Consider the following 17359-nt stretch of genomic DNA (forward strand, 5'->3'; position numbering starts at 1 on the left):
ATATCCTTATTACATGCTCGGGAATCCTCTGGGTATCTGCCCAGGAGTGATATAGCAGGATCTTTTGGAAGTGACATGCCCAGTTTTCAGAGGAACCGCCAGACTGATTTCCAGAGTTGTTGTACCAATTTGCAACCCCACCAGCAGTGGAGGAGTGTTCCTCTTTCTCCACACCCTTGCCAACACCTGCTGTCTCCTGAGTTTTTAATCTTAGCCATTCTGACTGGTATAAGGTAAAATCTCAGGGTTGTTTTGATTTGCATTTCCCTGATGACTAATAAAGCTAAGCATTTTTTAAGATGTTTCTCCGCCATCCGAAGTTCTTCAGGTGAGAACTTTGTTTAACTCTGTACCCCATTTTTAATAGGGTTATTTGGTTTTCTGGGGTCTAACTTCTTGAGTTCTCTGTATATATTGGATATTAGCCCTCTATCTGATGTAGGGTTGGTGAAGATCTTTTCCCAGTTTGTTGGTTGTTGATTTGTCCTTTTGATGGTATCCTTTGCTTTACAGAAACTTTGTAATTTTATGAGGTCCCATTTGTCAATTCTTGATCTTAGAGCATTCGCTATTTGTGATGTGTTCAGAAACATTCCCCCTCTACCGATGTCCTCAAGGGTCTTCCCCAGTTTCTTTTCTATTAGCTTCAGAGTGTCTGGCTTTATGTGGAGGTCCTTGATCTATTTGGAGTTGAGCTTAGTACAAGGAGAAAAGGATGGATCAATTTGCATTCTCCTGCATGCTGACCTCCAGTTGAACCAGCACCATTTGTTGAAAAGGCTATCTTTTTTCCATTGGATGTTTATAGCCCCTTTGTCGAGGATCAAGTGGACATAGGTGTGTGGGTTCATTTCTGGATCTTCAGTCATGTTCCATTGATCTGCCTGCCTGTCACTGTACCAATACCATGTAGTTTGTAACACTATTGCTCTGTAGTATTGCTTGAGGTCAGGGATACTATATTAGTTTGGGTTCTCTAGAGTCACAGAATGTATGGATAATCTTTATATAGTTAGGAAATTTGTCAATGACTTACAGTCTGTAGTCCAACTCCCCAACAATGATCAGCAGCAACTGTGGATGAAAGTCCAAGGATCTAGCAGTTTCTCAGTCCCATGAGGCAAGCAGGCAAGGAAGAGTGAGAGAGAGTCTTCCTTCTTCCAATGTCCTTATATATCTCCATCAGAGGATGTAGCCCAGATTAAAGGCTGTAGGTCTCCAACAGAAGGTGTAGCCCAGATTAAAGGTGTGTGCATCCATTCCTTTAATCCCAAATGATCTTGAACTCGGAGATCTCCTTGTCTTAGCCACTATGCTTCAAGGTCTCCATGCCAAGATCCAGGTCAGAAACTTTATCTCTCAACCTCCAAATTAGGATCATAGGTGAGCCTTCCAATTCTAGACTGTAGTTCATTCCAGATATAGTCAAGTTGACAACCAGGAATAGCCACTACAGATACTGATTCCCCCAGAATTTCTTTTGTTCTTGAGAATAGTTTTAGCTATCCTGGGATTTTTGTTATTCCAAATGAATTTGAGAATTGCTCTTTCTAACTCTATGAAGAATTGAGTTGGGATTTTGATGGGTATTGAGTTGAATTTGTATATTGCTTTTGGCAAAATGGCCATTTTAACTATATTAATCCTGCCGATCCATGAGCATGGGAGGTTTTTCCATTTTTTGAGGTCTTCTTCCATTTCCCTCTTCAGAGTCTTGAAGTTCTTGTCATACAGATTTTTCACATGTTTGGTAAGAGTCACCCCAAGGTACTTTATACTGTTTGTGGCTATTGTGAAGGGTGTCAGCTCCCTAATTTCTTTCTCAGCCTACTTATCCTTTGAGTATAGAAAGGCTACTGATTTGCTTGAGTTGATTTTATAACCAGCCACTTTGCTGAAGTTGTTTATCAGAGCATGCTCCCTGAAGTGCAGGGAGAGTCTGCTAGGCTAACAACCTCCTGGCCAGGTTGGCACACAGATGGCCCACCAAGCAGCCCAGGGCCTGGGGTCAGCCCAAGGCCTGTCTGTCTTAGACCCCCTGCTATGTTAGCCTCCGGCTATGACTCTTAGCTGACTTTGCCTGGTAGAACTGTCTGGTGTCCCGTAGTCAAAATGATGGAGCGCACACTGGGCCAGGCAAACAACCTCCTGGCTGGGTTTGCACACCAATGCCCCCCCCCCCCAACAGCCGTGGGCCTGGGTGCAGGCCAACGCCAGTTGGTCATAGATCCCTGCGATGTTGGCCTTGGGTTACATTTGTGTACCTCAGTCTATCTGATTTCTCTGGTGCCTGAGATCCAAGATGGCGGAGAGACTCTCATAACTGACTGACGGGAGGCAAAGCTCTGATGTGTCTCAACAATTGTTAATTCTTGTTATTTTAGTGATGAAGGCAGCGGCAGCAGTGGAGGTCATGGTTATGTGTTTATGTGTCTGTGTGTGTGTGTGTGTGTGCGCGCGCGCGCGCGCGTGCGCGTGCGCGTGCACACACAAGTCAGTGCATGTGTGTGTTTTTGCTGATGTGAGATTATTTATTGTGTGTTTTTGTGCATATCTTTAAATTCCTTGGGTTTGAATTTTCCTTCTAATAACTTCTGTAGGGATGGGTTTGTGAATAGATATGTCACAATAATGACATTTGTCTTTGTCATGAAATATATCTTGTTTTCTTTTCCTATGGCTATTAAGAGTTTTGCTGGGTACAGTTTTCTAGCTGTAATCTCTCAAAGCTGTAGGACATCTATCCACACCCTTCTGACTTTCAAAGTTTGCATTTAGAAATTGGTTGTAATTCTAATAGATCTATCCTTATATGTTACTTGCCTGTATTTATTCCCTTGCATCTTTTAGTATTTATTTGTTCTGAATATTTACTGTTTCAGTTATTTGAACAGTAGACTTTTTTATCTATTCTCATCTATTTAGTGTTTTGTAAGCTTATTGTACTTTTATATCTCCTTCTTTAGGCTAAGACATTTTTATTTTATGATTTTGCTGAACATGTTTCAGAAACTTTGAACTTGGAATCTTTCCTTTCTTTAATTCCTAGTATTTATAAGTTTGGTCTTTTCCTAGTGTCCAAGATTTCCTGAAGATTTTGTTTTAGAAACTTTTAGATTTAATAGTTTGTTTGACTGATGCATTTATTTCTCTCCTGTCTTCAATGCCTGAGATTCTCTCTTTCATCCTTTGTGTTCTGTTGGTGTTCCTTACATTCATGGTTTCTATTTGTGTACTTAAAATTTTCTCTTCCAGAAACCCTTCAGTTCTGCTTCTTTATTGTTTCTATTTCTATTTTCATGTCCTGAACAGTTTTGTTTCCTACACCTTTTGTTTTTTCTTGCCTTTCTTTGAGCAATATATATATATATATATATATATATATATTCCAATTGTATGTTTTTGTTTTCCTGAATTTTCTTAAGAACCCCAATCATCTTCATAAAATGATTTTAAGGTCCTTTACTTGTGCTTCTTTTGTGTTGGAATATTTAGGGCTGAATGTAGTAGGAAATGTATTAATAGTGACATTATAAATTGGCTCTAACTGCCTATGTTCTTAAGATGGCCTCTAGACATCTGTGTTTGTGGTAATTAAAGGGCTAATACTGATGTTTGAGTATGTCTTTGTTTTCTGTTTTTTGGGTTTTTTTTTTTTTTGTTATATATTCTTATTTTACATTCTGAATGCTTTTCCCTTTCCTAGTTCCCCCCTCCCCATCAGTCTCTTAAGCCCTAGTAGGATGAGCATTTTGTTCATTGTTTCTGTTTCCTCTCTGATCTTCTGGTCGGTATGGCCTGGGATTCTGACTGATTCTGGGTCTCTGGTAAAGCCGGGAGTTTTCATACTAGTCAGAGGCTGGGGGAAGGCAACTAGTAGGGCACGGGACTTGTGATATAATTGGGAGATGCAGAGCCAGTGAAAGAGTAGGGAAGTTTGGCTAACAAGCAGCCTAACTTAACTTTTCTTTGTGTGCTAGGTCTCTAGTATAGCAGGGAATCTCTGCCTGGTTGGGGGTTGGAATATGGCAACTAGGAGGGTGAGGAACTGGGAATAAGGCAGGCAGAGGAGAAGAGTAGAGGAGTTTGGTGGTTGGGCAGCTTACATGGAATTCATCCAGTCTGTGAGGTCTCTAATAGAGAGGGGAGTATAAGCCCCTGTTGGGAGATGGGGCACAACAAGGGGTGGGAGACTGGGGATGAGGTTAAGGGAGGCTGAAACAGTAAGAGTGGAGAACTTTGGAGGGGAGGAGCAGCCTGCCTTTTGAAGTCTCAAGTAGAGAAGAGTGATAATTAATTCTTCACATAAAAAGTGCACATCATCCTGTTAGTAATCAAATTTTCCTTCCTTTTTCGTAAGGAAAAATTGACATGTATAATTAGGTATTGCATTAAAATAAATTAATATGTATTATCAGTAAAGTTTTATTTATCCAATTTATATACTTGTATACCTGAGGTTACTTAAATTTTTTTTTAGGTGTTATCTACTAAAATAACTGTCATGTGGTAACTCACCTCATTCTCATTGAACTTCATGCCTTCTCCATAGGAGGTAATTTCTTTTTTTTTCTTTGTATTTCTTTTTTTTTCTTTTTTTATTGATATATTTTTTATTTACATTTCAAATGATTTCCCCTTTTCTGGGTCCCCACTCCCCTCAAGTCCCATAAGCCCTCTTCCCTCCCCCTGTTCCTCCATCTACCCCTTCTCACTTCCCTGTTCTGGAATTCCCGTATACTCTTGCACTGAGTCTTTCCAGAATCAGGGGCCACTCCTCAATTCTTTTTGGACATCATTTAATTTGTGGATTATGTCTTGGATATTCAAAGTTTCTAGGCTAATATCCACTTATCAGTGAGTGCATACCATGATTGATCTTTTGTGACTGGGTTACCTCACTTAGTATGATGTTCTCCAGCTCCATCCATTTGTCTAAGAATTTATGAATTCATTGTTTCTAATGGCTGAATAGTACTCCATTGTGTAAATATACCACATTTTTTTGTATCCATTCCTCCGTTGAAGGACACCTAGGTTCTTTCCAGGTTCTGGCTACTACAAATAGGGCTGCTATGAACATAGTGGAGCTGGAGCATGTGTCTTTATGGCATGCTGAAGAATCCTCTGTATATATGCCCAGGAGTAGTATAACAGGGTCCTCAGGAAGTGTCATGCCCAGTTTTCTGAGGAACCACCAGAATGATTTCCAAAGTGGTTGTACCATCTTGCAATCCCACCAGCAATGGAGGAGTGTTCCTCTTTCTCCACATGGAGGTAATTTCAAGTCTGGTATAGAAACCCTTGTCAAAAGCCCACATCTGAGGATGTAATGTACCATAGGGTAAACCTACTATTGTTTTGAGACATGATCATGCTATAAGATTTGCATTTAAATAATTTTATATCATATACCTAAAATGTTCTCAGTCTTTGTCAGAGAAACCTTTTTCTTTAGGTTTGGTTTTGGTTTTGGTTTTGGGGTGTGTTTGTGTGTGTGTGTGTATTATTGTTGTTGTCGTTATTTTTTGTTGTTTTGTTTGGGTTTTTTCATAGAATGGGCAAAATTAATGCATAGATGGAAAGGTATATAACTGACCAAAGTCTATAAAGAAGACTGATCTTAGCTCTACCTTAGGCACAGCTCAGGAAATATTGTTGGAAAGAAAGCAGAAATATTGTAGAAAAGTGAGGTAAACCTGTTTTTTCTATGTGTAACATATCTATTGTGCAGATGACCTACACAAAATCTCTTATAGAGACTAGCTGCCCCACCCTTTTCATGCTGAACGTAATAGATTGACTGATCTTCCAGATTGTTGAGTAGTTAATGTCTCTCTACCAAAGAGAGCACAACACACATAATCCTGGCTTGGATTTCCTATTCACTTCATGAGAGAGAATGTTATGTCTGGCACTGAAATGCTGGACTCTTTGTTCTAATGAAAGCATGACCAATGCTTCAAACCCTTCCCATAGGAATTGGCAAAGCCTTTCACAGATCAGACTAGAAGAACTGACAAGCTTTTATTTTGGTCTGAATTCAGACTTAAAGCATTTTGCATTATGATGGATTCATGCTTAAGACCAGTATGTAGGAGGTAGTGATTTAAATCAGACTATTCCCATTGGCATGTATGTACTTGTTTTCCAATGGGTAGAATTACTTGGTAAAACATAGAAGATATGGCCTTGTTTGGGGAGGTGTATCTCTGGGGGAGAGCTTTAATGTTCAAAGCTTATACTATTTCTTTTTTTTTTGTTTGTTTGTTTGTTTTTTTTGTTTTTGTTTTTGTTTTTTTTTGTTTTTTTTTATTCGATATAATTTATTTACATTTCAAATGATTTCCCCTTTTCTAGCCCCCCCCCCACTCCCCGAAAGTCCTGTAAGCCCCCTTCTCTTCCCCTGTCCTCCCTCCCACCCCTTCCCAGTTCCCCGTTCTGGTTTTGCCAAATACTGTTTCACTGAGTCTTTCCAGAACCAGGGGCCACTCCTCCTTTCTTCTTGTATCTCATTTGATGTGTGGATGATGTTTTGGGTATTCCAGTTTTCTAGGTTAATAACCACTTATTAGTGAGTGCATACCATGATTCACCTTTTGAGTCTGGGTTACCTCACTGAGTATGATATTCTCTAGCTCCATCCATTTGTCTAAGAATTTCATGAATTCATTGTTTCTAATGGCTGAATAGTACTCCATTGTGTAGATAGACCACATTTTTTGCATCCACTCTTCTGTTGAGGGATACCTGGGTTCTTTCCAGCGTCTGGCAATTATAAATAGGGCTGCTATGAACATAGTAGAGCATGTATCCTTATTACATGGTGGGGAATCCTCTGGGTATATGCTCAGGAGTGGTATAGCAGGATCTTCTGGAAGTGAGGTGCCCAGTTTTCGGAGGAACCGCCAGACTGCTTTCCAGAGTGGTTGTACCAATTTGCAACCCCACCAGCAGTGGAGGAGTGTTCCTCTTTCTCCGCACCCTCTCCAACACCTGCTGTCTCCTGAATTTTTAATCTTAGCCATTCTGACTGGTGTAAGATGAAATCTTAGGGTTGTTTTGATTTGCATTTCCCTAATGACTAATGAAGTTGAGCATTTTTTAAGATGCTTCTCCGCCATCCGAAGTTCTTCAGGTGAGAATTCTTTGTTTAACTCTGTACCCCATTTTTAATAGGGTTGTTCGGTTTTCTGGAGTCTAACTTCTTGAGTTCTTTATATATATTGGATATTAGCCCTCTATCTGATGTAGGATTGGTGAAGATCTTTTCCCAATTTGTTGGTTGCCGATCTGTCCTCTTGATGGTGTCCTTTGCCTTACAGAAACTCTGTAACCTTATGAGGTCCCATTTGTCAATACTATTTCAAGTTATCACTTTCTCTGTCCCCTACTTGTTGATCACAATGTAAGCTATCTATTGCTCCATAACCATGCTCTTTAATGCCATGCTTACATGATAGTCACAGATTCAGCCTCTGAAATTTTAAATTCTAATAAACTCTTCTATAAATTTTCTTAGTCATGACATCTCTTACTAGCAATAGAAAAATAACTAAGTCAACATATCTTCATATACAAATACAGCATCACTATTGAAGGACTTCTATGAACAGCCAAAACAATAAGATTGTGTATTCCTTTGTTTAGATGAAGGTGTAAGTATAGTCCAAACATTTTGGGTTGGAAGGTTTGGTAGTTTGAATATGCTTGAACCAGGAAGTGTAACTATTTAACAGTGTGACCTTTTTGGAAGAAGCGTGTCTCTGTGAGCATGGGCTTTAAGACACTCATCCTAACTGCCTAGAAGTGATTCTTCTCCTGTTTGCCTTTGGAAGGAGAAGTTAGATTCTCAAGACATCCTGTGCTATGCCTGTCTGGTCACTGCCATTCTCCCTCCTTGATGATAAAGGACTAAACCTCTGAACCAGTAAGTCAGCCCCAATTAAATGTCTTTGTAAGAGTTGTCCAACAACCAAAGAGTACACATGGAGGGATCCATGGTTCCAGTTTCATATGTATCAGAGGATGGTCTTTTCAAATATCGATGAGAGGAGAGGCCATTGGTCCTGTGAAGGCTCGATGCCCCAGTGTGGGGGAATGCCAGATCAGAAAAGTGTGACAGGGGATGGTAAGCAGAGGGAGGGGGATGGGATGGGGATTTTCGGAGGGGTAACCAGGAAAGGAGATAATATTTGAAATGTAAATAAAGCAAATATCTAATAAAATTATTTTTAAAAAAGAAAAAAAGAGGTTGAGGTTTGTCTTTTCAGAGTAGTAAAACCCTAACCAACACAGCAGAAGTTAGTCTTGTTATACACTGTCATACACATATATATGTATATGTATATATATATACATAATTTAATAATTGCACTCTTGGCATATTCATCATTTCTTTCCTGAACAAGTAAAAAAGAAAGGAGAAGAAAATTTCAAAAAATGACTAGAAAAATTAGAAAACAGTTGAAAGGGGAAAAAGGAATAAAGATAGTGATGAGATTAAATTACTTTAAGGCAGAAATTTCAAATTTTATAAATATATCAATAAAATCTCAATTCTATATATCAAGAGTTTTCCAATAATAGTAACAATCTACTTTTAAAATATCTTCTGTTGACATATCTCCTTGAAAATAAACAGCAATGTAGCCAGTTGGCTGTTGTCTCTAACTTCTCCATGATATATAGAACATGCATTTATGGAATTGACTGAAAACATGGGTAATGAAGAAATAAGTGGCTAATGTGTGAAATGAAGTAACACAGAAATAAAAGTCAATATATTTGTCTGGAAATAAGGCCAGCAAGGATGGTCACAGGAGTGGGGCCATGGGCCTTATAGGTTTGATCTCAATACCTTCAGCAAATTTCTTCAATTCTATGAATAGCCATTCTGCCTCCTATCAAAAAGCCTGAAGTTTCTATTAGAATTCATTGCTTTAGCCTCCTGGGTTTTTCTGCCTTTAAGGGATTCTGTTAAATTACAGCTATCTCTGGGATATATAAAATGTAAAGCTATTATCAGGTGAACCTCATGGGAGATTATGTGATGGTTGGTTTTTGAGAAAGTACATGCATGGGAAGAACGAGAAAGCAAGGGAGGGGGCATACATTTGTTTATATTTTTAAATGTGAAAGACTTTAAATATGCTATTGCCTTTATTCCTAACATAAATAAAAAACAAAGAAACACAAAACACCTTGTGCTGGTAGCTGTTTTGTATTTTTCTCCCAAAGAGAAAGCAAATGCATTGCAGTGAAATCATTTTCCCGAGAAAGCTCGGCCAGTAAAAAATAATTGTACTGGAATTTGAACCATTATTTGTCAAGTCCTTTTATTTATTTATTTTTTCAACAGGCAGTGCCCACTGTCAGAGACCAAAAAGAAATTTGGGGTCCTAAAAGATAGTCATTTATATTCACTGCCAGAAATACTGTGGCATTTCCTAGCTTCTTTATCTGAAGTGTCAATATGAAAAAATGCAGCTCTCATACCAAAGGGAATATGAGATAATTTCTTCTGGACCCAAGTATGAATGACTATGACTGAGGAACATAGATTTGCTTCCTATATTCCAGGTTCTAATGTGCTAACAGTTTCATGAGGCTTTTATAGGAACAGAAACAAGGAAGTCACAAATTAAATACAAATGTTAAATATATTCATAGCTCCTTCACATAGAGATTTGCAGCATGCAGAGATACTTCTACTATAGGCTCAGATGCTATATGATGACATCGTAGCTTTTGGGGTGCTGGAAGCTAGTGGGTTGTTCATACATTCAAGAAGGATTTATTCAACAATGACAGGTTATTACATCGCACACAGAGGTGGGAAATATATAGTTGTACAAAACAGCTACCAGCACAAGGTGTTTTGTGTTTGTTTGTTTGTTTATTTGTGTTAGGAGTAAAGGCAATAGCATATTTAAAACCTTTCATGGTTGACTCTTAGCCCAAGCTTATTTGGCTCTGGACTTGAATCCAACATTGACAATCACTGAATTTCTAATTGTGTAGATGTGACTTCTTTCTGGAAACTAGTTAACTGCAGCAAATGTTTTTGGCTTTGATTTTGTTTTGGTTTTGGTTTTGTTTTTTTTTTTTTGTTTTGTTTTTTGGGGTTTTTTTTGGTTTTAGTTTTTGGTTTTTCGAGACAGGGTTTCTCTGTAGCCCTGGCTGTTCTGGAACTCACTCTGTAAACTAGGCTGACCTCAAACTCAGAAATCTGCCTGCCTCTGCCTCCCAGGTGCTGGGATTAAAGTCATTTGCCACCACTGACAAGCACAAATGTTCCTTTCTCTTCACTTATGAGAGAAGTCCTAGTTACTTGCCTTAAGCTAATGTGCCTTCAATTCCCTCTCTGTAGCCTGCAAGGAAGGAAACTTCCTTATCACTTCTAGCTTTCAAAAGCAGCTATTCCTAACCTTGTGTCAGCATGAGTACAATCTTTGCATCCATCTTCCCAGGGCTGTCTGTAATTATATCTTTCTGCATCTCTGTATGCTCGTCTTTTCTCCATTGTGTCTGTTTTCTAATGTAAACTAATTGTTTTAAACTAGGATCTACCCGAATAAAACTGACCCCATCTTAATGAGATAATATTTAATACAGAATATATTTGAAAATCCTGGACCATTTTCACTTTCCTATGTAATAAAGGAGAACATGAGCAAACGCCAATCCTAGTCATATCACTTAATTGCTATACATTTTTGAAAAGTAAACTTCAAAATGGATTGCAAGAGAACAGAGGACATGACAAAGAACCAAAGTGTCAGAGTGTAATTCTCTAAGAAGGGTTGTTTTATTGTTGTGCTGGAGGCATGGGATGTCTTCATTTGCATTCCAAGCAAAGAGCTGCCAGTGAATTAATGTGTCTGCAAAGCATGCCTGTGTTTACTGTAGGAATAAAACTTTGAGTAAGACCTTTCTGGCCATATTTCCCAGTGAAGCAGCTCAAGGTATTGCCATTTTGGAGTCCAGAACACTTCAAATGAGATTATCTCTATACAACTTCCTCATTGCTGTTGGAGTGATTTATTCTTCAGTATGTCAAAGATAGCTCTTCCAGAATGATAGGCCTATTGTACTTGTGCTGTTCTCTTATTTACAGTAATGATTGGTGCTGAAGCCAAAGCAATTTCAGTACCATGTGCCAAAAATGCATAAGGACTCTATAATTTGGGGAGAGTGTGCATGCATTAGTTCAGTTTTGCATCTGCAGTATAGACAGTTCAAAGATTCTGTCAATCCTAGATGTTTTATAGCAGGACTAAATCATATACATCAGTGTCCCTGTTGTATAAATTTGAGAAGAAAAGTGAGGCAAGAGACATTTGCTTAGTGTTCCTATGAATAAGTAAGTGTTCACAATAAGCAATGCAGATTTTAAGGGCCCTTTCTAGGCTGAGAACACTGAATCTTAGCCTTGAAATCTCTTTCTTTTTAATAGTCTGATTTATAAGCCTAATTCAGTTCAAAGACGTACATTTTCCATTTATATTTGTGGACTCTAATAGCAAATTTCTGTCCTGTGAAAGATTCTTGAAATATGGAGACATGGACAAATTTATCTCTTCGGTTTCATTAGACATTATCAAGGAGACACCTAGCAAATATGTGGAGCTCTAACATAAAATGGTCAAGTAGTTAATATTTTAATCAAGGCTGCTTGGAATTTAAGATGTCAAATATTTGGCTCTGAGTTAAACATATCTCTGTATGTTACTTTTCTAATAGAAGTATTTCTATAATCTACACAGCAGACAGTGGGAAGAGAGTGCATGAACAAACATCATGCCTTGGCTTCAGCACAGGCACATGTGCTGAAGGTGTGGTCGCAGACAGTGGTGCTACCTTAGAGGTGGAGCAGATGTTAGAAGGTAGGGACTACTTGGAGAAAGATGTGCCTAGGAAGGATATTGCTGGTCTTCGATTCCTTTCTCTCTCTTTCATCCACCACCTGTTTCTATTACCTCCATACTCGACCTTATCACATACTGGTCTAATGCCAGGCAAGTACTGTGAACTGAAACCTCTGAATGTGTAAGATTAAATATACCTTTTATTCTTTTACACAGATATTGACTGATAGTTTGTGACAGTGACAAAAAAGTTGTTACCCATATCTTGTTACAAATAATCCTATAATCATGCGATCGACTATCATGTGATAGACTATTTCTAGTTTTGTGTAAGTAGTGGAAGAGTAAAACAGAAACAAATGAGTTTTGAGTAATGCAGAGCCAACAATATACTTGATATGTGAGATGTAGGCTACATTCTTCTAATCCCTAATCAAGGATCCCCTTGTGAAATTTAATCAGTTTTTCTCCTTTATTCTTACAATTATAAAAGCATTGTAAAATGTGGGTGTTATTCATAGATTTTGTTTTTTCCTGTTTTGACACTTTCTACATGCTGGATAGGACTATTTCTTTTTTTTATGTCCTTGTGTGATTGCTGCAAGGAACAACCTTGGTCAATGACTAACAAGCAAAAGAAATGATAGTTTGCATACAGACCTTCTGAGGGATTCCCTTGACTATTCTTATGAGCAGGATTTGATTTCTAGACACTGATTGATCTATCATGTTAGCATATGACAAGAAGTGACCAAATGGAAATTTACCTGAATCACAGATGACACTTGCAACATTATCATTTTGAATCAATCATAGGTGCATTTTTTATAGCAGATCACCTCAGACATTGTTAATACTGCCCTTCCTATCACAGGTTCTGGGGAAATACAGGACAATATTATCCCCATGTCTTTGGCTCAGTTTCCAATGCTGCCTCCAGAACCTGTACTTTCTCTGGTGGAGTGCTTATCAACTACAGACCTGAGTCCAGACAACACTTTTCACTGTGTAATCAGCTTAGAAAGCATCCATAGGATACTGGTTTTGCAGATACACTATATGTAAGCCTTTGGAATTATGGAAAATTCTACCAATGTTTCAGAAGAAGCCTAAGTCATCAGTCATAGAAATACAGTGAAACCTGTGACAGAGATTTAGAAATGGAATTACATACTGTAGCTACTGGAACAGAGTCACAGAGTCTAAAGAAATAGAACTATCAGATATTTGAACCACACACTCTGAAAAGACAGAGGCACGAATAGGACCTCCATGGTGTTGGATTAGTGTAAGCTGAGATGCAGTTGAACTCAAGGGTGATTAATGTGAATCAATCAATGAGGCAGAATTTATGAAGCTCCTGTATAGTTTGACCTCTGATAATGGGAGTGCCCTATTAACCACTGCAGTCATCTGATGGCATATTTAAATAATCATATATAGGTTTTATGCTGTCACATTTAGGAGGCATCTGTTAGCAGAGTTATCCCATTTGCAAGTGCCAAGGGGAACATCAGCATATGCATCACTGCTGAAACAGCTCTCTTTTAAGGCTCCCAGGGTTTCAATAGCATGACCCAAATCAGGCGAATAAATGAATAACGATGACAAACTATAGATACAGCAGGTAAGCATCAGGACATGCTGCATGATTAATGGCAGGATTTCTGCAACTGGTGGAAAAAATGTTACCATTAAGGGACTGTCAAATGGCACAGAGAGCAGACCAGTTATATATTTTCATGGCCTTTGACAACATCACCTAGAGACCCGTCTCGCAAAAAATGAAGCAGTTTGCAGGGAGCAGATGAGCAAGAAAACCATAGAATAATTACATCTGGTTTCCCATCCAAGACAAATGCATATGTCTCAATGTTGTCATTCATTAATACCAAACATATTAATCAGTTCATTTTTTCAAATAAATATTAAACACTTATCATGTAGTTGAGCTTACAAAGAATTAGTAGCATGTTAATAAATCAAACAGAAAAATCTTCATGAGATACCACCCATACTCTCACAAAACTCACAGACCTATAGAGATGAGATTAATATATCATCAAGTAAACAGATAGTGATGAACAGTGCAGAATGGGCACTGACCTCATAGTACTCTCATGTGGAAACCATGAGTGATACCTCCCTGGACTACATGTACTCCCAGAGCTAATGCACTATGTATTGGCAGCCAACATAACAGATGATCAGATTGTTTCTTTCTGTTTTAATTATTCTAGTACATACAACTAATTAACATTCATTAATTTTCAGATTAGTTTTCCTGTCATTATAGGATTCTGAAGAATTTTGGGTGATGTTTACTAGGAAGGAAAGCTGGACATTATTGCAGATCTCTACATACAGTTTTCTGCTCTCACAGTGAATACTTGCATTCATTTCTTACTCTTGTCTGTAAGCCATGCTTTGAAAATTTTACTGTAAAGCATGTTCATTTAGTAAATTAATTTTTCATCCTTCAACAAAGCAGAATTTTGGCTGTGTCTTAGGTTAAATAAAAAAAATCAAGAATGAGAGGTGTCAGAAATATATTTCTGAGATACAATATTTTAGGCAATTTATGAATTTTATGTTATGGTCCAGGGTAAGACTCAGGTGAGTTGCAAATGTGTGATGAATGTAAGACATGGGACTGAGAAAGGCAAACTGAAACTTAACAGCACAAGCTAAATTCCCATTTCAACTTCATCAGGTTTACTTAGAAATGAATGAAGAATGAAACATAAACAAAAGAGAAACTTTAATAGCTCACATGCCAAAAATCCATAGCTGTTTCTTAAAAGAGCCTTCTTACAGAGATCTCCTTTGAACTGTTTATTTTGAATAGGGAAGGTTCCCACATAACAGAGGTAAAGTGCCTGGGGATAGGCAGCCAAGGTGCTGTTTGAGGGGTGTCTTGAGGAAACATAATGAAATGTAGTGTTCTTTGGTTAGGGAGTTGGACTCAGCATTTAGCACCTATACATCTTAACCTCATGACCTCTTTCCTAGGGACTGCAATGGATTTAAGCATTGGCCCTAAGCCTAGATTTTAAAACTTATGGCATAAGGAAAAAAACTCTTAAATTTCACATGGAGTGAGGCACTTGAGAAATAATGGACCTGAAGGGAACACCCCTGCACCAGTTAGTGGGAAAATATTTTAACTAACTTCCAAAAATCCTGTAGATAAAAATCTTCATTTTCTACATCAGTGTTCCCAAAGTACAGTGTGCCTCAGGGAAGGGATGCAGGCCATAAAGCAGGAAGCATCATCCTGTACCAGATGGTCAGAAACACTTTGATTCCTAAGGAATGCTGACTTTGGCAGGTAGGAAAATTTTGGATGGAAAACAGTCTCAGGATGAATGGATGTTAGCTGTTTCCATTTACTTCTTGTGTTCTGATTTCCAGAATGGATTATCTAGGATGGTGGAGAGAAATGAAATACAAGAGAAAATTCAGTAATAGTGAAGGGAACACAACTGAGGATTGGCCCTGTGCCCATCGACAGGGCCCTGGAAACTAGATAGTGTTCCTGGTATCATGCATAACAGGGGACATGGAGGCGGGCCTGGTTTACTCCAGGTGCTGGTGGTAAAAGAGCACATGCTGTAGCAACAATTTAATCAGCAAGTAAATTTTGCAATATCACTATGTACAGATTAGTTTAAGCAATGCCAGCAATAAAATAGAGCTCCTAGATTTATATATATATATATATATATACTAAAAAGCATTAAAATATGCTCCACTGCTAAGTTTCTTAGTGACTGCAGTTAAAACTGAGTTTTAATAGCACATGTAAATTTTCATCTTTCTTGCTGATACAGTTCTTTAAGTTTAAATAGAAAAAAATCAGTAAACTTCCCCTATTCCATTAACTGCAAAAAAAAGGGGGGGATTAATGAAAGCTCCTTGTTAGGGATTCTAATTCCTACCTATGAATGTTGCCCCATTTTTCAACAAAAAGAATGTCTCTATAAATGTAGTTATAGAAGCTGAGATGCCAAAATCCTAGATTACCAGGGAAGAGAACCATAAAAGATGATAATAAACAATACACGGGAGAAATACACCTATGACACCAAGGTCTTGTAGGACCAAAGACACAAAAGGGAAGGATGCATCATTGGAAAGCCTAAGACAGGGAAGGTAGAGTTTGGAGTGGGAATAAGGCTGTGGAAACACACAGACTTGAGACTTCTAGTCTTCTGAACTTCTGAGACAATCAGATTCTATTGTTTGAAACCATAAGCCAGCTTAACAAAGCATTTCTGCGAACTGATACAAACCCAGGTTCACATATTCAAAAATGGACAAATCCGCTTCTAATCTGTTACCAATTCTTGTCATTATCTATTGGTGATCTGATTGCTGCATTTAAACATAATAATAAAAACAATCAGTGACAGAAACAATGAAATAGAACTCCTGTTATTTTATTTCACTTCAACCAGAATGTGTTGCTAAGGAAAGCTTTACTTGTATTTAAAAATTTAAAGGACAAATAACATGTAAATTTTCAAGGCCAGTATTTTTATTCAGTACATATATGTTATAGTTTATAACTTGGGATATTTATGGTATTTACATATTATTTTTAATATTTAACATTTATTAAACCTAATACAAATCTAATCGTAGTCATTCAATCAAAAGTTTTATTTTGTTAACATTTCCCCTAGATATATTAGTATAGCAAAAGTATAAATCTATACTTCATTATTTTTGCATAGTTGTGTTTACTATATGATTTTTTTTCTAGCATGATTAAATTTACAGAGCTTAATGAGAAGCAGTGGTTACTGTTCACATCTTTATAACTATTATAAAGTTATGGATATGAAAACACAACTTTATAACTATCTGTGCATGGCATACATACTACTGAAAATAGATCTCGTATATAGAGAAAGAGCGTATTTGAGAATGCGTTCTCTAGACAGAAATATAAAGTAAGTGTTCCCATTTCTGGTCTATTGTCTTATTAGGACCAAACATAAGGTAAAGCCCTGCAGAAGAAATGACAAATGCTCTACAGCAAAATTGGCATCATAACCTCAAAGGGGCTCTCTTGTTCTAGTTTGCGTTTGCGTAAGAGTTCCAAGCACAGCATAAGGGCATCATTACCCTTAAAGGGACATCAGACCCACAAATGGCTAGATGGAACCTTGTGTGAACTCAAGTTTAGAAACAACTCAAATTGGGACCTTTAGACATTTAGACTTAATGGGCACTGTACTAGACAGAACAATATTTGGGAGATTGTTTCTATTGATTGTGCTGTGTTCATTGTAAGACTTCTTAAATTCATAAAGATGAGTTTAAAAATGACAAACAATAATACTTTGCAAAAAAAGCTAAAATTAGCAAGTTAAACAGATAAGGGAAAGTTAAAATCAACTTTCTTACATACCTTATGAAGTGTATTTCTGTAAGATGTATTTCCCTTACTGACATTCACTAATGTGACTTATCTAAACCTG

The sequence above is a fragment of the Apodemus sylvaticus genome, chromosome 5 (assembly GCF_947179515.1).
Source record: "Apodemus sylvaticus chromosome 5, mApoSyl1.1, whole genome shotgun sequence".
Lineage (NCBI taxonomy): Eukaryota > Metazoa > Chordata > Mammalia > Rodentia > Muridae > Apodemus > Apodemus sylvaticus.